This window comes from Macaca nemestrina, chromosome 6 (assembly GCF_043159975.1).
Source record: "Macaca nemestrina isolate mMacNem1 chromosome 6, mMacNem.hap1, whole genome shotgun sequence".
Classification (NCBI taxonomy): Eukaryota; Metazoa; Chordata; class Mammalia; order Primates; family Cercopithecidae; genus Macaca; species Macaca nemestrina.
In genome coordinates this window covers 89661990-89685105 of record NC_092130.1, presented here as the reverse complement: position 1 = coordinate 89685105, position 23116 = coordinate 89661990, and the positions used below count along the sequence as shown (strand labels likewise).

The 23116-nt window shown below is 37.0% G+C and overlaps 1 long non-coding RNA gene across 1 annotated transcript; it reads right to left on the bottom strand.

Annotated features, from left to right (window-relative positions):
- Positions 1-557: 557 nt before the first annotated feature.
- Positions 558-23097, bottom strand: LOC139363829 (uncharacterized). The gene is made up of 2 exons (XR_011624861.1): positions 22738-23097; positions 558-2328 (listed from the first exon to the last, which is right to left on the bottom strand). It is a non-coding gene; the product is annotated as an uncharacterized lncRNA (long non-coding RNA).
- Positions 23098-23116: the final 19 nt, after the last annotated feature.

Genomic DNA, 23116 nt, shown 5'->3' with positions numbered 1-23116 from the left:
CAGGTGTGAGCCACGGGCTCGGCCTCTTTTTTTTTTTTTTTTTTTTTTTTTTTTTAGATGGAGTCTTCCGCCCAGGCTAGAGTGCAGTGGCGCAATCTTGGTTCACTGCAACCTCCGCCTCAAGGATTCAAGCAATTCTCCTGCCTCAGCCTCTTCAGTAGCTGGGATCACAGGCACGCAACACCACGCCCGGATAATTTTTTTGTATTTTTAGTAGAGACGGGGTTTCACCATGTTGGCTGTGCTGATCTGGAACTCCTGATCTCATGATCCGCCCGCCTCGGCCTCCCAAAGTGCTGGGATTACAGGCGTGAGCCACCGTGCCCCGCCCCGTGCCTATCTTTTTTACGTCTCTTCTTCTGGCTACTTTTCTCCCCACTACCTAATTACTGCTCAGCTATGGAGGATCAGTATCATCTCACATCGGTTATGAAGTCTTTCCTATTTCAACCCAAGATGCTTTCACACTTCTGACCTTTCACAGTACTTGTTATTTGTAACCTTTATTTTTTTTTAAGCACATATTATCTGATAATATAGGAAGCTGATTTTTGTAAGTATGTGTGTGTCAAATAATATCTTGACCAGATCCCCAGCTCTTTTAGGAGCAAAAACTGTTTTTTTGTGTCTCAGTATCCACAACCCTGACTTTAACATACATGAATGATTTTTCCTTCTTTCACAATCAATTTCCTATCTAATAACTAATCCCTGTAGACAAGTCATTATCATATAGTTAAACCATTTTCTATACAAATTTTATTTTGAAAAGTGAAAAGTAACTCGTAAAAAAATTTACATTTGCTATTACTTAAAACCCAAAATAGCAAGTTCTTAAAAAAAAAAAAAAAGATATCTTGATGAAAGTTCTACAGAAAGTCTACAAAAATAACAAGACCTCCATCCGGTGTATTTTTGTTTTCTCCAAAGTGCATTCTGTCTTGTTTTGTACCTCCAAAGCACTATGCCTTAGACACTGTAGTCACCCCATTGTAACTATCAGTACTGAGCATTAACTTTGGCCCAGGCAGTGTGCTCAGTATTTTGTGAATATTATCTCCAAACCTTACCCTCATGTTACAGTAGCCACTTTAACTACTACTTCACTTAGAGAAACACAGACTTCCATTACCAGCAAAGTGCAATCTATATCTCAAAAACTTCCAATGAAACAACAAAAAATTGCTGGATAAAATATAACAAACCTACTTTTAAATGCATAACTGAGCTTGCAAGAGAGTAAGGAAATCCCCGGAAGTCAAACATGAAGACAAAACTAAAAACTAGATCTCAAAATGTGAATTGGTGCTGGACTTGTCTCAGGGTAGGGCAAAGGAGATGTTTTCATTCACTGTAGACATAGATATACAGGTGAGGCTCGGATGAGGCAAGGTAGAGCCTTAGAACTGAGGCCCTCTACAAAAAGATGGACTTACTGGAATCCAGTGAAAGTGTGAAGTAAGAAAAAAAAAAAAAATGACACCAAGGGACAGGAAAGTTTGTCATCTTACTACATTCTGGGTCCAAAAACAGTCCCCTCTTAGAGTTTACCTCAGAGCAGCATTCAAATTTGAGATTAAAATTTACTCTCTATAGGGCCTGAAGACTTTTAAGCCGAGAAATTCCAGTCTCAGTGCCAAGTCTCTACCTCTTATTCTTACACTTAGTCTCCTCTCTTTGTGTCCGTGAATATGAAAGCTAATAATACTCACAGGGAGCCTTGTAGAAGCAAATACCAAATCATTCTAAGAAGTGACCCTCTTTGGCCCTGGTAATATTTTTGCTTTGAAATTCATTTTTCATCCTTATTTTGATTAGCATTGGCAGGGTATATCTTTTCCTATCCTTTTCTTTTTTAACTATGCCTTATTTAAAGTAGGTTTTTTAGTAGATAGAATATAGTTGCATTTTGCTTTTTTGTCCAATCTGTTCATGTGTGCCTTGTCATTAGGGTGTTGACTTCAGGGGCACCTTCTACAGATCTCTTGAATTCTCTTTTTACATAGCTTTCTCCTTCTTAATACTCCGATCTATAAACTCTGGTCTCTTTGGCCTTTCTGTATTTCCAGTTCCATCTCCTCACCTCAGAAAACCTGGCAGTCTCTTTCTGTGCACACTTTTCTTGGAAATTCTCATTTGTTTCCCATCTCTCCTTGGAGCTCTCTTCATTCTTGTCTCTCAGGAATCATTGTCTTTTTTGCTCAATGTTGGCTGTCTTTAAAAACAGTTGTTTCATATATTCTGTCCAGACTTTTTGTTGTTTCAGGCAGAAGGGTAAATCCAGTCCCTCTTATTTCATCTTGCTTAGATGTGGAAGTATAAACTGTTCTGGAAGGACACACCATGCAGGATTCAAACAGATAACACTGTGGTTAAAATGTATTCACAATCTAAAATTACAAAACATGTGAAATAGTTCGTTGTGAGGTAAAGTCAATAAATACAACAAACAACTTGTTTAGACCCCCCCCCCCCCAAAAAAGCTTTAGGAAATATAATTATTAAATATTAACTACAAAGTGAGTATGTTTCAAATGATTCAAGATATGAAATAAAAAATGGAAAAAACAGCATTATATTTTCAAATGATACCAGGGAATATTGAAAAAATACCAAATAGAATTTCTAGAACTAAAAAAAAAGTCATTAAAATTACATAGGTAGAAATAAAAATTCATTAAGTTTTATTTGCCTAAAATCACCCCACTGTGCATGCTAGATCTGAAACACAAGCTGTTCTAGGTAAAAACAATACCTATGATCTTTTTATTATACTTTGTCTTGAATTTAGTGAAAAAAATAATGAGCAATGAGGGAATTTAATGTATGTCTCCTGCCAATCATTCAATTCAACCTTAATATTTGAGTCATTAATAAAATAACATCTTTAAAATGGTGACCTTAAGGAACAGCATTAATACACATACTTTAGGTAAAGCTTATTTTATAGAACTAAAACTTGAATAAAATCGGGCTTACTTTATTTCAACCTCAGATCACCGTCAATTTAGAAACACATCCCAAATAAATACAAATATGACTATAAAACCTAATCATATATATTCTAATTACCCTTCAGAACTTTGTAAAAATCATCTTTATAATCTTCTTTTTACCAGAGTTTCTTTTCTCTCTCTGCCTACCAAAATAAAACAACAATAAAAAGACACAACCCGGCTCTCCACCTTCAGTCTGTTTTTTCTTCTATTTCTTCCTTCATTGCCCTCTCTTTATCACATAAAGCCAGTCAGTCTTATTCAGTTTCTTTCATTTACATCTTTACAAAGTGCTTGAAAACAATTTTTGATTTTTTTTTTTTTTTTTTTGGTAGAAGAATGGGATAAGAATAAACGTGATTTAACTTTTGGCTTGAATTACCAACAAGAAGGATCTGATTGGGAACAAAGCACATCACATTCTCTGAAACCTTTCCTCTTGTTCATTTAATTATATTTTTGTTGAAGTGAATCCTGATGAAAATAAAGCTATATGATTGGAAAAATTTGAGAATTGAATACAAATGTGACTTTAATGAACATCAGGCTTTTTCAGTCTTAGCTCACTTCAATAAAGAATATTTGAATCTTAGAATTGAAATGGCAGTCAGGTTTGTTTATTTATTTTGGTCCCTACTAATCTAGATGCCATACTGTTTTTAAAATCTAAATTTGCTTTAACAGCTCAAAAGTATAGTGCAGAGAAAGACTCTTTGTTAATAAAAGAAATAATAAATAGCTATCAAACTATGACATAATGTCCCAAAATTTGGGTTGTAATATTGACTCATAACAACTAGTCATCCACACTAATAGAGTGTTGTGATTCGACTTCTAACAGAAAGGCATTGTGTTTTCTGGAATATTTTGTAAATGTCTTCAGATCCATTTTGTACTATCATCCATGCTTTTCCTTCTTTTCGGCTGGACATGAGTTATTTGCAAATACTTGAGAATTGGTAACTTTTTATTACTGGTTGTTGGTTGATTTGAATAAATCTCTCTGAAGTGAGCCCTCCTCACCTCCCGCTGGAAACTTTTCTTCAATTTGTCTAAGGATCTTTACACAAAGTCAGGTATAAATGACCAAGAAAATTTTAAAGCTTTTCTCTTTTTATTATGGGATTTTTTCAAACATACAAAAAAGGTAGAATGAATACCTTGTATACCATCACCCAGCTTTAACAAGCATCAATATTTTGTCAGTTTTATAATAAATTATCTCTTCTCAAATGTATTTGATAAGGATACATATTATTTTAGGCAGATCTTCCTGTAACCCCATGTTCCTAAGTTGGATCATACCTTTAAGTAGTTGTGTTCTATGTCTGCGGATAAAGAGAATCGTCATCTATTCAAAGGAAAAGGAGATACATGAAGTATATCTCCTCCAGAGAAGTGATTCCTTCCTTCTTTAAAAAATATAATGTTTAGGCTGGGCATTGCGGCTCACGCCTGTAACCCCAGCACCTTGGGAGGCCAAGGCAGGTGGTACCTGAGGTCAGGAGTTTGAGACCAGCCTGGCCAATGTGACGAAACTCATCTCTACTAAAAATACAAAAATTAGCCAGGCATGGTGGTGAGCACCTATAATACCAGCTACTCGGGAGGCTAAGTCAGGAGGATCGCTTGAACCCTGGAGATGGAGGTTGCAGTGAGCTGAGATTGCACTACTGCACTCCAGTCTGGGCAACAGAGCAAGACTCCATCTCAAAAAAAAAAAAAATACATATATATACACACACATATATAAAGTTTATATATGAATATATACTTATATATATTTTATATAAAGTTTAACTACAGAAGGCCTGCGTTTAACTTTTCAAAGTTGTGGAGCTAGAAATTTGTTTGATGAGAAAAAAGATTTTAAACAACTTTTGGATAGATAATTATATTTCTCATATATTTGTGGAGTTTTCTCTTTTCCACCTTGGTATTTTCACTCCAAAGTGGATGTTTGTATGGCATGGAGAAAGAGAGAGTAATTTTTAAGCAGGTTGTTCTTGATCTCTCATTCCCCAAACTTTTAAATATAACAAAAGCTTTTCCTGAATGCTAGAGATAATTAAAATATGAAAGTCCTAATGTTATTTCCTCCCTTTAATAATATCTCACTGCTGAGAGTGAAAAAAATTTTTTAAAGTTGAATAACTGGGTAATGGGAGAAAAAGCAAAGACAATAAGTGCACGAAAGGAGAAAGTTATATAAAGGGGGAAAAAGATAGAAAGCTATACACCAAAATAAATTCCAGGTGAATCAAATATTTAAGCAACATAAAAATTGAAACTAAAAAAGCGCCAGAAGATAACTTGAGAGAGTTTCTAATGGAGGTGTTTTTAACTATGATACAAGTCTAGAAGCCATAAAGGAACCTAACCGGATCACATGGCTATGTTTAGTTGCAAGGGTAGCTGGGAAAAGTTCAGTTAGCAAGAAAGGAGATAGGAAGAAGATTCTGGATAAGCAACTAACAGAATCTTCTATAATCACTATGTTCTTTCCCTGCAGAATTCTTTTTTTTTTTTTTTTTTTTTTTTTTTTTTTTTTTGAGGCAAAGTCTCACTCTGTTGCCAGACTGGAGTGCAGTGGCAAGATCTTGGCTCACTGCAACCTCTGCATCCTGGGTTCAAGGGATTCTCCTGCCTCAACCTCCTGAGTAGCTGGGACTACTCTTATATGAGCCTTGCCTGATTTTATCTTTCAATGTTTTAATTACTTCAGTAAAAATGAATGCTAATGTATCAAAACAATCAGAAAATATAAGATACAAAATATTTGCTACTATAGAATATGACATATAAAAATTATATGTACTGTTGTTATGGAACAATGAATTCATATTAAACAGTTATAGAAAACATGTTTGTGTAGTCTACATAAAATGAAAAAAAAATGTTTATTAACTTATTAAGGAAGAAAAATTCCATTTAAAAATAAAAATATTTGCCATAAGGGATAGAAAATTGTTTCAGATGAAAATGAGTCACAGAGTTTTATTCCTTTAATAAAACTTTTACTTATATCTTTATTTATATCAAGTGAATCAATGATATAATATAAAGACTTTGTAGCTGCAAAATATAAAGAAATAGTAAGTATAGGCTGGGCGCGGTGGCTCACGCCTGTAATCCCAGCACTTTGGGAGGGCGAGGCAGGCGGATCACCTGAGGTCGGGAGTTCAAGACCAGCCTGACCAACATGGAGAAACCCTGTCTCTACTAAAAATACAAAATTAGCCGGTCATGGTGGTGCATGCCTGTAATCAATCCCAGCTACTCGGGAGGCTGACTCAGGAGAATCATTTGAACCCAGGAGGCAGACGTTGCGGTGAGCCAAGATTGTGCCATTCTGGGCAACGAGAGTGAAACTCCATCTCAAAAAAAAAAAAAAAATAAGTATAACCACTTAATCTTTCAATAATTATTTAATTAGATGAATTTATTCCTGTGATGCTATGGTGATTGGTTTTGTGGAACAAAAGAGCTAAACCGGCTTACATTATCTAAGAACCAAGATTATATAAGCAGCATATCATACATGACCTCCCTTGGAAGGCTCAGGAAATAAGAGCATCAATACATAATTCATTTAAGAAACTTCAGGCAAAAATCATCTCATGCTTTGATTAATGCCAAGTCTTAAAACACTGATTATTTTACTTGAGGAAAGTACAATTTTAAACCAGTTAGGCTATGTGCATAAGTCATATATTTTTAGGTGACTAGAAAAATAATATGTCACTGCATTTTTTAACCTATTTGTTTTTATTTTCAAACCAAAAATTCTTAACATGTTTTTCTAGTTGATTCAAGCATCTCAAAAAAGCATAGAAACTTAATGGATATCCTTTTTATTAACTAAGATATAGAAATATTTATACCAAATAAAGTACAAATTCAGAAACTCTCATCATCATTGGGGTTTAATCAATAAACAAAGCAAATGGAGAAATGGCAAAAATGAAAATATAAAATCAATTCTAATATCTTGGTCCAAGAGAATAAAGAATCCTCATCCTCAAACAAAAACCTCATTATCTATGCTGTCACTATAGCTCAAAATCTGTAGATAAATCAAAGATTTTTTACTTAACTGTGGCTATGTAAACTGTTACCTAAATAATGCAGATTCTAAAACTGTCTTAGTTCAGGCTGCTGTAACAAATTACCACAGATTGGGTGGCTTACAAGCAACAAAAATGTATTTCTCACTTTTCCGGAGGTTGGATATCCATCAAACTGCCAGCATGGTTAAGTTCTGGTGAGGGCCTTTTTCCAGGTAGCAGGCTACCTTCTTCTTATCATATCCTCACATAGTGGACAGCAAAGAAGGGAAGTAAGCTCTTATAAGGCTACTGAGCACATCCATGAGGCATCCATCTCCTGAGCTCATCTAATCCCAATTACCTCCCAAAGATGCTACCTCCTGGTACCATCACACTGTGGGGGTAATGTTTCAATATAGGAATTTTGGAGGCACACATGACCATAACAAAAGCCTTTTCTTTCTTCAATAATTCTTCATATCTTATGGAAGACATTTTGTTTCTTTCCAAATGGTAGCAAAAGCTTTTTGATAATTCAGATTTTAGCCTTTTTTTTATCCAATCCATTAGCATAATCCTAAATTACCATTATTTTTCAGCATATTTGTTTCTATTTGTTATAGATCCATTGCCTTTATTAGTCAACTCTGCTTCAGTAACAAATGATCCTGGAATTCTGGTACCTAAAATAGCAACAGCTTATTCCTTTCTCATGTTACATGTTGGCTGCCAAGTTTGCCTGTGGCTTGCTCCATGTGTCTTCTAATTATGGGACCCTAACTAAAGGAATAGTCTTTGTTTGAAACATGCTATTATTATGGCAATGGATAAGAGCAAGATTGTTGGCAGAAATATCCACAGGAGCCAGGTGTGGTGGCATGTGCCTGTAATCTCAGCTACTCAGGAGGCTGAGACGGGAGGATTGTTTGAGCCCAGAAGTTTGAGGTTGCAGTGAACTATGATCCTGCCACTGTACTCCAGCATGGGCAAACAGAGAAGGAGAAAAAGAGAGAAGAGAGAGAAGAGAGAGGAGAGAGGGAGAGGAGAGGGAGAGAAAGAGACAGACAGGCAGAGTAGAGAAGAAAAGAAGGAAAAAGAAGGAAAGACAGAAAGAAAGAAACGTGTGGTTTGTTTCTCTAAGTTGATTTCTAATCTGAAATTACTGGAAAACTCCTATTCCCATTTTTGCCAAACTCAATTTCTCGTTTTTGGTACATATACATTCTAGCTTAATGCCTCTAATTTTAATGCCAACAAAATTCACTGTAATCAAATTTTAAAATAATAATAATTCACCTCCCCTTTAAAAAAAGAAAGATGTGATGACATGTTACTTTCTGTATACATATCATTGAACAATGTGGTAGAAAAGCATACTCCACTGATGGGGTGGTACTGCAAGTTACATGGCAGTGGGTGGGGATATATAATATTCTTACAAATCAACATGGAACAAGCTGATTGTGAATACAGGACCTGTTGGTTGTATTCTCATAGGCTTAGTATATTGGAGTCGTTTAAAAAAAGAAAAAACGTGGGCGGATCACAAGGTCACGAGTTCGAGACCAACCTGACTAACATGGTGAAACCCTGTCTCTACTAAAAAAGAAATACAAAAATTAGCCAGGCATGGTGACGGGTGCCTATAATCTCCAGCTACTCAGGAGGCTGAGGCAGGAGAATCACTTAAACTGGGGAGGCAGAGGTTGCAGTGAGCTGAGATTGCACCATTGCATTCCAGCCTGGGTGACAGAGCGAGACTCCATCTCAAACAAACAAACAAAAAACAACTTTCTTTGCTTCTTACATCTAGTCAGTCACAATTTCCTTCAATTTTTCTTCTAATCTACTCTGAGTATTGCTTGGTTGGAGATCAACCTAAAAAAGATCTGTGACCCAATCTGTGCCATGGAGAAATGGCAAAAATGAAAATATAAAATCAATTCTAATATCTTGGTCCAAGAGAATAAAGAATCCTCATCCTCAAACAAAAACCTCATTATCTATGCTATCACTATAGCTCAAAATCTGTAGATAAATCAAAGATTTTTTACTTAACTGTGGCTATGTAAACTGTTACCTAAATAATGCAGATTCTAAAACTGTCTTAGTTTTAGAAGACAGTTCTCTTTGAGAAGAGATCTTCTCTCTTAGGTAAGAGAATCCTAAGAGAGAAGATGGCTGTGTTGAGTGGGCTACAAAAACTAGATTCATAAAAATTATATCTTAGGTTTAGTTGAAACTGAAAGATTTATAGATGTGACAATGGATTTGCTGGGTAAATTTTATGAGTGGTAATGATCACATGAGAAATCAAAAGACAGATATTGGACACATGTTCTGACTAGAAGAATACTGTGGTATAACATGATGGTATTCAGCAAATATGTAGTTTAAACTGGGAGCATGTTTTCCCATTTACTGAATGAGAACATCATTATCTATTCCTTAAGGTCATTGATGGGATTAAATGAGATGAGATGACATATGACAACAGTAGAATTTTAAAATATTATTTCTTTCCTCTGTCAAAAATATTTCCCAAAATGCGTAACATATGCCAATGTCTAACAAAACTTTAGAAAAGATTATTAGCCAATTTATTTTGAGGGTAGAATAGAAAAAAATGATTAGTTAGAAATTGATACAAGACATACCAAGCACTGCTTAATTTTGTTTTGTTTTTGACAAGGATAATAAATTGATAAAAATGCTATAAATATTACTTTTGGAATTAGCAAGGTGCTTTTCAAAATCTCTTATAATGTACATGGGAATAAAATAAAGGTAGGTTAAGAGAATTATTGCTTATTGATCAAATATACCTAAGTAATATTGGATAATGGATAATGGATATACATCCACATGGATAGGCTGCTAACTTTGTATTTTTTCTGTTTACTCCTAAAGACTAGGATTTTTTTTTTTTTTAAAGACAGAGTTTCACTCTGTCGCCCAGACTGAAGTACAGTGGCACAATCACGGCTCCCTGCAGGCTTGACCTCTTGAGCTCAAGTGAGCCTCCCACCTCAACCTCCTGAGTAGCTGGGATTACAGTCATGTGCCACCACTCCTAGCTAACTTTTTAATTTTTTTGTAGAGACAGGGGTCTCCTTATGTTACCCAGGTTGGTCTCCAACTCTTGGGCTCAAGCGATCCTCCTGCCTTGCCTCACAAAGTGCTTGGATTATAGGAGTGAGTCACTGTGCTCAGCCTGAAGTCTTGGATTTAAGTGATAATATTGATGATTTGCTTTTCACATAATTGAACACCGTATTAGTCAGAAATCTCCAGAGAAAACAGAACCAACAGGAGACTACATACACACACACACACACACACACACACACACGTATATATATATATATGTATCTCAAGTAAGATGTGTAGTATAAACTCCAATAATCTGATTCATAAAAATGACACCTTAGGCTACTGAAAGAACTTACAGATGTGATGATCACTTTATGATTATATATATACTATATGTTACATATAGTATTTAAATTTTACAAACTTGAAATGTTAAATACAAACCAAAAGAATGCACCAAAATAAATATATTTGGATATACATAAGATATATATTTGGATATATAATGTATAAGTAAATATATATACATAAATATATAATATATATCCGTATATAATATATAATATATATCATATATCCATATATAAGTATATATCCAAATATATTTGAATATATAAGTAAATATAAATATATATAAATAGTATATATATACTTATATATTTATATTATAAGTGTATAGAAATATATTTAAGTAAATATATTTTTATATATATATATTATAAGAGTTTTTTGTTTTTAGGAAATCACTTACACAATTGCGTGGCTGGCAAATTCAAAACATGCAAGGCAGAATGGCAGGCTTAAACAGGCAGGAGTTGACACTGCTGTCATGAGGCACAATTTCTTTCTCCAGGGATCCTCAGCTTTTGCTCTTAAGGCAAACCGATTGGATGAGGCCCACCCACTTTATCAAGGGTAATCCTTACTTAAAGTTGACTGATTATAGATATTAACTGTATCGTCAAAATATATTCACAGAAACACCTAGACAGTATTTAAATCTCAGAAGCTTGAAATGTTAAATACAAACGAAAAGAAAGCACCAAATTAAATATTACACATTACACAAATACAGCACTGGAAAAATGTGACTTGATGCACATTCACAGGAAAAATGTTTCAATAATAATTGCTGTAAACTCAATGTTTTTCAACAGTGGGATATGAATTGCCAAGAATTTCAATTCCTTCCTTTCTTCCTTCTTTTCCTCCTTTCCTCTTCCATCTTCCTTCCTTCCATAGAGATTTATAGGGCACTTACTCTGTGGTGGGCATTGCCCTAGGCAAGAGGAATATAGTAATTAATAACAAAGGTATAAATCCCTGCACTCATGAATCTTTCACACTATTTGTCAAGGTAGATGACTGCTGTAGACTGAAAGTGTATGTTCCCCCCAAATTTATATATTGAAACCTAATCCCCAATGTGATGATATTTGGAAGTAAGGCCTTTGGGAGGTGATTAGGTCATAAGGATGGAGCCCTCATGAATGGGATTAGTGCCTTCACCCCTTCCACCATGTGAGGATACAGAAGACAATCATCTATAAACCAGAATCGAGTTTCACCAGACACCAAATCTGCCAGTGTCTTGATCTTATTCTTTGCAGCCTCCCTAACTGTGAGAAATAAATGTTTGTTGTTAGAAGCCACCCTGTCTATTATATTTTTGTTATAGCACTCTAACCAAATTAAGACAGAAATAAATATGTAAACAAATACATGGCATAACTTCAGGCACTGAAAAGCACTAAGAAGAAAAACCAAACACTGTAGATGGAGGTCTTTTCATCGTTTGAGTGGTCAGTGAAGAACTTAATGAGAATATAATATTGAATATAACATTTGAGAAGAAGTTAGCCAGGCAAAGCTCTGTTGAAGATTATGTTGCTTAGAGGGTATAGCAAGTCTAAAGGCTATGAGGTAGTAGTATTCTTGGAACATTCAATAAGTAGATATTCAGTGTCACAGGAGGTGTCACACTCAGGAGGTATCAAAGGCAACTGAAAAGTGGAGATGTGTGGTAGAAGCTGAGGTTTAAGAGAAAGACAGTAGCCATGTCATGGAGGGCCTTCTAGACCATAGGAAGAAGTTTGCATTTTATTATGTGTCATGAGAGAATTCTTAAAAGGGATGGGAGGTGATTTGATTTACATTTTTAAAAGATCACTCTTGCTAATGTGTGTGGAATAGACAGTGGGAGTAAAAGTGGGAGCAGGAAGACTGTTAGAAGATTTTACTGTAGAAGTTCAGGTAAGAGAGGATGGTGTCTTAGACGGAAGTGGTAGCAATCAAGATTGAAATGTGATCAAATACAGTGCTATGGTTTGAATGTTTGTCCTCAAATTCCCAGATTCATACGTTGAAATTCTAACCCCCAAAGTGATGGTATTAGGAGGTGGGGCCATTGAGAGTTGATTAGATCATGAGAGTGAAGACCTAATGGGATTAGAGTCCTTAAAAAAGAGGGCCCAGAGAGAGAGCTCATCCCTTAACACAATGTGAAGACTTAGGAGGCTTAGGTGGAAAGATCACTTGAGCCCAAGAGTTCAAATCCAGCCTAGGTAACATAGTAAGACCCTGGGGGGAGAGAGAGAGGAGAGAGAGAGAGAGAGAGAGAGAGAGAGAGAGAGAGAGAGAGAGAGAGATGACAGAACATGCTGATAAATTAACTGGGAGAGAGAGAGTGTGTGTGAGTTGACAGAACATGCTGATAGAGAGAGAGTTGACAGAATATGCTGATAAATTGACTGTGGGATGTGCAAGAGAGAATCAAACGATGTCACCTAGATTTTTGGCTACTAAGTGAGTGGTGCCATCATTTACTAAATGGGTAATACTGGGGATTCAGGTTTTATGTGTGGTAAATTCAAGTGTTATTTTGGACATGAAATATTCGAGTGGAGGTTACAAGGAACCGTTTGAGCTAAGAGAAATGATTGGGGTTGGAGATATTAGTTTGTGAGTCATCTGCATATATGATACTTAAATTCATGGACCTAAGTTAAATCATTTAGGAAGAACAGTTAATAGCAAAGAAAGTCTAGGATACTCTCAACATTAGAATTTTCAACATTTAGAAGAGGGAAAGCATCTGGCACAGGAATCTGAGGCCAGCGACTTAAGAGAATGTGATAATTTTGGAAGCCAAGTTAAAAAAGTTTCTATTTAGAAAGGAGAAAGGACCAAATTTTAGATGCTGCTAAAGGGTATGATGAGGATATATGCAATCTTAGGCTTTATTAGTGAAAGTTTATGATGAGGGACATAATTTATATTCCATACTAGGTTGGTCAAAATATATCTTTACTGTTGTGTAGGGTATCATGACCAAATGACAGTGACAATAGGAGCATGTCAAGAGAATCAGGAGCAAGATGGTGAGGGGTCTATAGCCGGTCACTTGAAATATGAGAAAAGGAACCAGAATTTTTCGGGTGAAGAATTTTTTGGATGACTTACTAGTTAGCTTCGAGTATTTTAGGGACTCTATATTTACTATAGATTTAGAAATATGCACTGGGAGCAATGTGAGGAAGTCACCAAAACCACACTTCTAATCAATAAAGGAAACTGCTTTCTAACATTCTGACATTTCTTATGAACACTGAATCACTGAAAATGTTCAAATTGTCACCAAGTTACAGACTTTCTAAAAGACTGTTTTATATGGGTAGGACTTATTCTAGCTGTCCTTTTCAAGATCTAAGACTTGATGCTGATCTTTAGATTTTCATTTTCATGACAGTCTTCCTTATTCAACAATCTTCAGCTGCTGCATATTTGCCTCAAGGTAAAATCCTAATGCCTCTGACTAGCTTTAATAAACTTCCATAACCTTGTCCTAACTTACACTTCTGTATTTTTTTTCTGATTAAAGTTCTCTGTTCTAGTAAGGCTGGCTTCTTCACTCTCTACCACAAAAGAATGTTTGTCTTGTCTCCTCACCTTTCTTTACATCTTTGCCTGGGAGATCAGTCCTTCTTTCACTATTGAAGGAGTTAATAGTGAAAGTTAATAGAAGCCAGAGGAAAATGTTTGCCCTTTTACTCCAGGACACAAATTATCTGACTTTCCAAACTGCCACTTGCAGTAATCTATACTGCTCATGTTAACAATTATATATTGAAGTTTACATTATAGTATATGATGTTACTATTTCATGAGTGCATAGTTCATTTCAATAAAACTTATCAATGGTAATATTGATTATATATATATAGATAGATATAATAATAGATACAATTCATTTAGCTCTTACTTTGTTTCACTATTTCCTAATTTCAAATCCTCATAAAAATCTCCTAAAGGTAGGTATGATAGTTAATACTGAGTGTCAACTTCATTGGATTGAAGGATTCAAAGTATTGATCCTGTGTATGTATGTGAAGGTGTTGCCAAAAGGGATTAACATTTGAATCACTGGGCTGGGGAAAGCAGGTCCACCCTTAATCTGGTGGCCACAATCTAATCAGCTGCCAGCGAATATAAAGCAGGCAGAAAAACGTGAAAAGGCAAGACAGGTCTAGCCTCCCAGACTACATCTTTGTTTTGTGCTGGATGCTTCCTGCCCTCAAACATCAGACTCCACGTTCTTCAGTTTTGGGACTCAGACTGGCTCTCCTTGCTCCTCAACTTGCAGACAACCAACCTATTGTGGGACCTTGTGATCATGTAAGTTAATACTTAATAAACTGCCCTTCATGTATACCTGTGTGTGTGTATGTGTATATATATATGTTCTGTCCCTCTAAGAGAACCCTAATACAGTAGTTGTAGCAACTGTCAGTGCCCCACTCATATTCCCTTGTCACTCACCATTCTAGTGCATGGCTACAGAATCTGTCTATCTAGTGACTATCCACCTTTCTCTTCATTGTGAGCATGAGACATCTTGGGAGTACAGGGAGTTAATGAATCACAAAGCGGCCTTCACCAAAGATGGAAGGGTGTTGGAGGTTAAATACCTCCAGCTACCTCACTCCTCACTCTGAGACATGTATTCATGGTCTGCCATAATTCCCCCATGAGACTGACCCCATGCTCCCCTAACTTATTGCCCCAAGTGATTGTTTGATGACACACCCTTTATTGGCTTCCTTCACTTTCCTATCTCACTTTCCCTCTCTGCAATGGAGTTCTTGGAATCACCTCTCAAATAAATAATTTACAGCCCAATTCTAGTCTCAAGTTCCTTCTGGGGGAACTCAACCTAAGCCAATAGGTGTTGCTTTCCATGCATATAACAAATGTGAAAACTGAGACTCAGAGAGGTTAATTAACTTGGCTAAGTTATGGAGCTAGTAGTGGCAGAGGTGCGAATCAAACATAGTCTATGTGTGGCAGGATTCTAGGGTTGGGGCTAACTTACCATGTCTATATTATTACACTGTAACACTCTGTGAACACCCAACAAAGCCTGTCAAGTGACTACAAAATCCATAAAGATTTCAAGTTAGTTTAGTTTTTCTTTCCCTAACATAATCTATCTTAGTGTTGAATGCTGCATTTATTTATGTGGTTACTTGATTAAATGTCTGCCTCTCTTCTCTCTAAACTGTATGCACCATGAGAGCAAAGACCGTACCTATTTTGACATACTATTGTTTCCCTGGCACTTCAAAAATATTTGTAAGTGGAAGCAGAGAAGTAGTGGGAGCCACGAGTGAGCAAAAATCATGAGCTAGAGAGGAGTGGAGAGAGGGATGGCTGGTATTGGGGACAGACTCAGAATCAGTAGAAGCAGTGACTGTGTTGGGGGAGCAGTGAGTGAGGCAGTGTCAGAGCACCTGAGTCATGGGAATGGTGCAGCACCCGAAGGAGATAATAACATGGTCCTTATTTTTCAGACATGACACAGGTATGCCTGTTCATTCTCTGCAGCAGCTTCTGAATCCTGAACAATAAATACTATTATTGTTCCCTATGACACTAGACATTTTGTTGTGGAACAGTTTTCTTGTCCTGCCTTACTCCCCCAGGAATCCTTATAATAAACCTTCGTCACTTAAGGTGAATTGAACACACCTTTGGAACTTAAAAGCCTTTCAGATCTGTCAGTTGAAGATAATAATACTGTCACACTTTCTGGAGTTGTGAAAGAGACAGTGTACAAAGAAGCACTTTAAAAAGTTTAAAATTTTCTACTAAGTCATGACCTTTGGACCATGCTTCTATTTTCTAGCTCAAAAAAAACATGTCAGATAAAAAGAAGAGACATGGAATATGTTTAGAAGCAAGCAATAATTAAATAGTCTTAGAAAACCACTTCTGGCAGGCCCTGATCTAGAGATAAAATGCATCACTGAGAAATTAGGAGCTCCTGCCTCAGTCACACCATTAACACTGAATTTTTTTTTTTTTTTTTTTTTTTTTTTAAGATATGGTCTTGCTCTGTCATCTAGACTAAATTTCCATGGCTCACTGCAACCTTGACCTTCCTGGCCTCAAGCTATTCTCTCACCTCAGTCTCTTGAGTAGCTGGGACTACAGGCAGAAGTCACTGTAACCTGGCTAATTTAAAAATATATTTGTAGGTTGAGTGTGGTGGCTCACACCTATAATCCCAGCACTTTGGGAGGCTGAGGCAGGTGGATCACCTGAGGTCAGGAGTTCAAGACCAGCCTGGCCAACATGGTGAAACCCCATCTCTAAAAAAATACAAAAATTAGCCGGACATGATGGATGGTGCCTGTAATCCCAGCTACTTGGGAGGCTGAGGTAGGAGAATTGCTTGAACCCAGGAGGCAAAGGCTGCAATCAGCTGCAATCGTGCCACTACACTCCAGCCTGGGCAACAGAGCGCTACTCTGTCTCAAAAAAAATAATAATATTTGTAGAGACGGGGTCTCCCTATGTTGCCTAGGTTTGTCTCAAACTCCTGGGCTCGAGGGATTCTCCTGCCTCAGCCTCCCAAAGTGCTGAGATTATAGGCATGAGCCACCACACCCAAGCTGAATAAGCTTCTTAACCATGTGTGCTAAATAGCCTTAGCACACTAAGGCTTTACAGAGTAAGATAAATATAAAACGGCTGAAATACAATGACATTCCAAAGTATCTAGACAGTTTCCAACTTACAATGGTTCCACTTAATGATTTTTGTAAGTTATGATGGTATGAAAGTGATGGGCATTCAGTATGCTCCTTGATTTACAATGGGGTTTTGTCAGGATGTAACTCCATCTAAGTCAAGGAGCATCTGTACTTAACAGAAATAAGTTATTCAATCCAGGGGTTCTGAAATCCTGGTACAGTAGCTACTGTCAGTGTCAAGTCCACATCCCCTTGGAGTCACCTGTGCTGTGCATGCCAATGGTCTCTTACTGCATGCACTAGTGGCTCTCTACCTGAGGGCTTTCTCTAGTCATGAAGATGTTCCAATTGCACACAAGGCAGTCTGGAGGCATTGCAGAGGAGATGCTTCCAGGAGCAGCCCTCAACCAATGCCAAGTGAGAACCGATGGATAAAACACAGTTTCTTTGTCCCTTAGGTGTAACAGCTCTCAGGTGGATTCTGTGCTGTGTCCCAGAGTTTCACATCAATGGAGTGCGCTACTTATCCATAGCAGCAATCTGTTCATTTCAGCATTCCCTGTATTGGCCCCTCCCCTTTCTTGCTCTTGAACTTAAGTATTCTGGAATCAATTCCTAAATAAAAAATTTAACACTCAAGTACTAGTCTCAAAGTCTGCTTCTGGGGAAATACAAACTAACATACTTTGTCAAACTAAAGCTATATATATATATATATATATATATATTTTTTTTTTTTTTTTTGAGACAGGGTCTTGCTGTCACCCAGGCTGGTGTGCAGTGGCACAATCACAGCTCGCTGCAGCCTCAACCTCTGGAACTCAAGTTATCTGCCCACCTAAGCCTCCCAATTAGCTGGGACTACAGGCATGTACCACCACGCCTGGCTAATTTTTTCTATTTCTCATAGACACAGGATCTCACTATGTTGCCCAGGCTGGTCTGGAACTCCTGGGCTCAAGTGATCCTCCTGCTTTGGCCTCCCAAAGTACTGGGATTATAGTCTTGAGCCACTATGCCTGGCCTTCAATGCCAATTTTTAATGCATCCATGGAAAAAGATAAAATAAGAACATAATATATGATGAATATTTCATGAAGCTAAATTTATGTAATTCTAAGGAATTTTCCTTTTTTTCCTAAAATTATTTCCATCTTTTCTCTTTTCTCTTTCTCCCTACCTTGAAATATCCTTTCCTTTTATGAAATAAAGCAGCAGGAAATGGCAGTTTTGTTGTAACAACAAAATACTTCTGTCTTCACAAAATTGGTAAACTCATAATTGGCAATTCGGTAGTCTCTCAATTTTTGTGGAACCTTTAGTAGTCCACAAAACTCAGATGTCTGAAAATCACTGATACATACCGTTGTATTTATATGTCATATTTCATTGCTTTTTAAAAACAATTAGATAATGAATAGGGAGTTGAAAAATAAGAGTTCTATTAAGATAACAAGTGAAGTTGAAAAGTCTTCAAAAGAGCACGTGGATTCAGAAATAATTATAGTTAGAAATAGAAAGCTGTTTTTAGTTAAGTTACACTACTTACAATGCGTTTGCAGTAGTTAAAGCTCTCACCTTATTTATGATAATTATCTGACTTAAGGCTCCACTTAGCCCTTTCATTGTATAGTTACTTTAAAGAGCAGTGTGTATTGTCATACTAACTGAATTTGGAAGTGAAAGGGTTCCTGAAGACTCTCAGGTAGACCAAAGAATGTAATGTGAATTAGAGACTTTGCAGGATTCTTGAGGTGAAAAGAGCAAAGCTTAGTTGGATTTCATGACTGTGCTTCAGGTGGTATTTAAATTGTTGCTGGCATTATTAAAAAAAAAATTATCTGTGAAAAATGGGAGTGTAATAATGAAGGAAATATGGCAGAGTCCTACCCACCTGACTCTCCCACATTCTTTGCCTTGAAACCTTTCCATTTCCTTTTCTCCTTTACTTCTACCATGGGATACTATCATGTATAGGAGCCAGGCAAAGAAAGGAAAACACATAAATGTACCTAGTCAGAGTAAAATAATAGGTAAAGAAAAAGAGACTAGAAATAATGAAGGAGGAAAGATTCTGGCAAAAAAATAATGAAGGATCTGCAAAATAAAGACAAAATAGGAATAAAGTAAATAACAAAAAATAAATATATTTCTCTATTATTTTATATTTCAAGAGAAGAGAGATTTAGATCTAACTGTTCTAATCTTCTTTACCCATATATTGGTTTGAATGTTTTGAGAAAGCTGTGGATAATTTACCTTGGAATTTATTTTACAGCCTCAGAGATCATCACACAGTTCTTCAATTTCTCTATGGTGTTTATAATTTTCATAAATATTATTTAGTTATTATACCACATACTGTAATCTCTGCAGAGTTATTTACCTTTTCATCAAAGTATTTCCTTTAACCTGTATCTCCTCAATGTTATTTCCTCAAAAGATCTTTCTAATAAAAAAATTTATGCTATGGAGAATTTTAAGATAAAGTCAGTAAATGCAGTGGGGACATTAGGGTTAGAAGTAAAGGCTTTCTTTCAAAATTGTTGGGTCAATGAAATATTTCGATACTATTTAGGTAAATTTGGAAGGCTATTCGTGTAGTTGAATATGTACTAGGGCATGGAACACAATTTGGCGTTCTTCAAACACAGCAGTAAGCTCTTTGTTACTTCTTGGTTAGTCCTCCCATCAGAAACTTTCATACATAGGCTCTGTAATTCTAAAATTACAGTTATGTTACTGAGTTAGAATTACCTTTCCATGTACTCAAGATATCAAAACTATAAAATATTTTGGAATGTACTACATTCATATTTCAGTTGCCAATGAAACCAGAATGAGCCAACTTCATTTCTTAAATTTTCAGTTTTTTTCATACACAAGTTTTTGTCCAACACTTTTTATTTAGTCTTCATTAAATACTATGTTTCAAAATCTAGAGTAACTTTTCTAAAATCACAGTTAAAATAGTTTATTTTACTAAAAGTAAAATGTATTTTGAATTTTCTTTCTTTTGTGTACTATTCTATTTTTCAATACCTCCTGCCTGTTTAATATTATCTGTGAATTTAATTAAGATTGTTTACTTCCCTTTGTTAACTGGGCAGAAAGTTAAGGTGGGTGGAAAAGAAAGGCAACAGACAAAAATAAAGGCAGTAGAAACATCAAATTCTTTTGGAAAAAATGAAAAGAAATTAAAGATAGGCAACTTATTTGAGATTCAGAAAGTATACAAGCAATAGTAAAGATTAGAGCCTAGATCTATTCAATAGTAGGAATATATTAAATATTTGAAAATACCTCATAAAATATGTGGCAATTTCTTTGGATGAAAAGAACAGGGCTAACTCTAAGGCTAAACATAAACTAGGTAAGATGTTGATATAAGGCTGATTTACAAATAGACATAGTACGTATTTCCTACTGGTTAAGAAATTGATTTCCAAAGATGGGAGCTGATCAAATTTGGTGTTTGTTAAAAGGATGAAGATCTGTTCAAAGTAGCATACTGAGGTTGCCTAGGACTGGGCTAGGCAGTAGAATAGACCACAGGTTGTATTTGCAGTCCAGTTTTGTAGGTACATACACCTAAAAGTCTAGAAAACATTTAATTGAGCATTTGATAGGTGTTACACTGCATTAAATTTTGACCTTTAAAAGTGCTAAAGAATTGTCAAAAAAGGAGGAGGTAATTCTGCAGTAAGAGTAGTGAGCCTCATCTGGACTCCCAGGCAACATACAGAGGGTGTGTGAACGTTTAGAGATCAGTGAAAACCAAGAGCTGGTGATAACCTGCCCGTCCAATGTCCTGCATTCAAGGGCTGACAGTGGTGATTGGGACAGGTATGTTGGAGGATTGGGATGCTAACACACTGGAGGTTTTCAAGCACCAGCTATATTAAGATTTGTTGGGAATGTTGCACTTGGTGTTCATATAGCAGACAGTAGGTAGAGAAGGTATTTTGATAGTCTTGTCTAACTGAGGGTCTAAGTTTAAAAGAAAACTGTTCTCAGGGAGGCCACTATTAGTAGTACTTCGTTATTAAGTATTATGGAACTACTTCATTCTCATTTCTAGAACAGCACAGAGCTTAGCAACTCAAAACTCACCTATTTTACCTCCCACCTAATGAATGACATCTATTGTATCTTTCAGAACCTTTTTTAGGTATTGCATACCTCCTTCTTGATTAGTATACTATACATTAATATAGTGGTTCTCAAACTTAAGTGGGCAAACAATCACTTGGATGGCTTGTTAAAATGGATTGCTGCACAGTTTCTGATTCAGAAGGTCTGAGGTGGCATTACTGAATTCCTAGGATGTTGCTGGCCTTAATTCACTCGAGAACTCTAGCTCCTGTGACTGGTTCATCTTCCTTCTCCCAAGTAGCACATTGCCTAAGACATAAGCATAATGGAGGCCCCAGGACTACTCCTAATCAAGTTGGATCGTTGTCATCGACTAAGTAAATAGGCCTACGCAAATTTACAAAGAAAATGCATTAATGCATTGCCTGTATCTTGCCACCTCTTTTTTTTTTTTTTTTTTTTTTTTTTTTTTGAGACGGAGTCTCGCTCTGTAGCCCAGGCTGGAGTGCAGTGACCGGATCTCAGCTCACTGCAAGCTCCGCCTCCCGGGTTTACGCCATTCTCCGGCCTCAGCCTCCCGAGTAGCTGGGACTACAGGCGCCCGCCACCTCGCCCGGCTAGTTTTTTGTATTTCTTAATAGAGACGGGGTTTCACCGTGTTAGCCAGGATGGTCTCGATCTCCTGACCTCGTGATCCGCCCGTCTCGGCCTCCCAAAGTGCTGGGATTACAGGCTTGAGCCACCGCGCCCGGCCACCTCTTTTAGTGGTCTTTTCTCTTGTTCCTTGGTTTCTATCACAACCACTTGCCATCCGGAGTGTTGGCTTGATCATCCTTAGCAGAGAAAATACTGATCTCAAAGATCAATATCCAATGGTATTCAACGTGGGATTACTACTGGGAGAATTTAAAATAACAATACCGTTAATTTCAAACCATGGGAAGCTCCCTGTACATGAATGCATGTAATAGTTTGTATACATTTTAGTGTAGAAGACAAAATAACACTCTTCTCCTTAATTGTATTAAAAATGAGTTTTCAGTTTATTGCTACTTTAGAAACGATATATAATTGTAACTGGCATTCTGGGACATTCTTGACATTTGACTTGTTGAAGGTGCTTACATTGCGGATCACACCCTGCAGTCTTTTGCACACAGAGGACAAAAGTGCATTGATTAGTGTTTTCTGTGGCACCCCCTCCTCTTCATCAGTATCCAACAGACTTATAATAGCATAGGTAAGTATATGAGACAGTTGATAAAGAAAAACCTATGCAAATACTAGTAGAAATCTTACTTCATAACCACTATTTCTACCAAAATTCCCCACCCTTCTCATATGGTGCCCTTTATTTCGTTTCGGAGTTTCAGAATCTATTTTATCTGCGTGTGTGTGAGATAGTCATGGTGATTTATAGCATGCAACGAAAAAGACAACATTTAGTACTGCCCCGATCTTCAAAGCTACCTGACTCCTGCATGGTCTCTGCGCTGCTGGCTAAGGCTGTTTCTTCCACCGGTCAGGAAGTACGGAACTAGTTTCTAGGCATTTTCCTTTCCCTTTCCCCCTTCTTCCTCTCCGCCGCCTCCCGGTCCCCCTCTCGTCTCTCCGGCTTTCACAGCGCCGAGCACCCGCGTGCTCAGGTACCCTTCCCTCTTCTCCCGCCCATCAAACAAAGCCCCGGGAGACAGGCGCGCGCCGCCGGCCACGCCAACAGGAGATGCGGCCGCGCCGCCGCACGCTAGGAACCGGAGTAGGACAGCAAGCGCGACCACGCACCGCGCGTCCCCGCCGCTTCCTTCCCTCTGGACTCTTCCTTTTCCTCCAGGCCCGGCCCCCCGCCCCC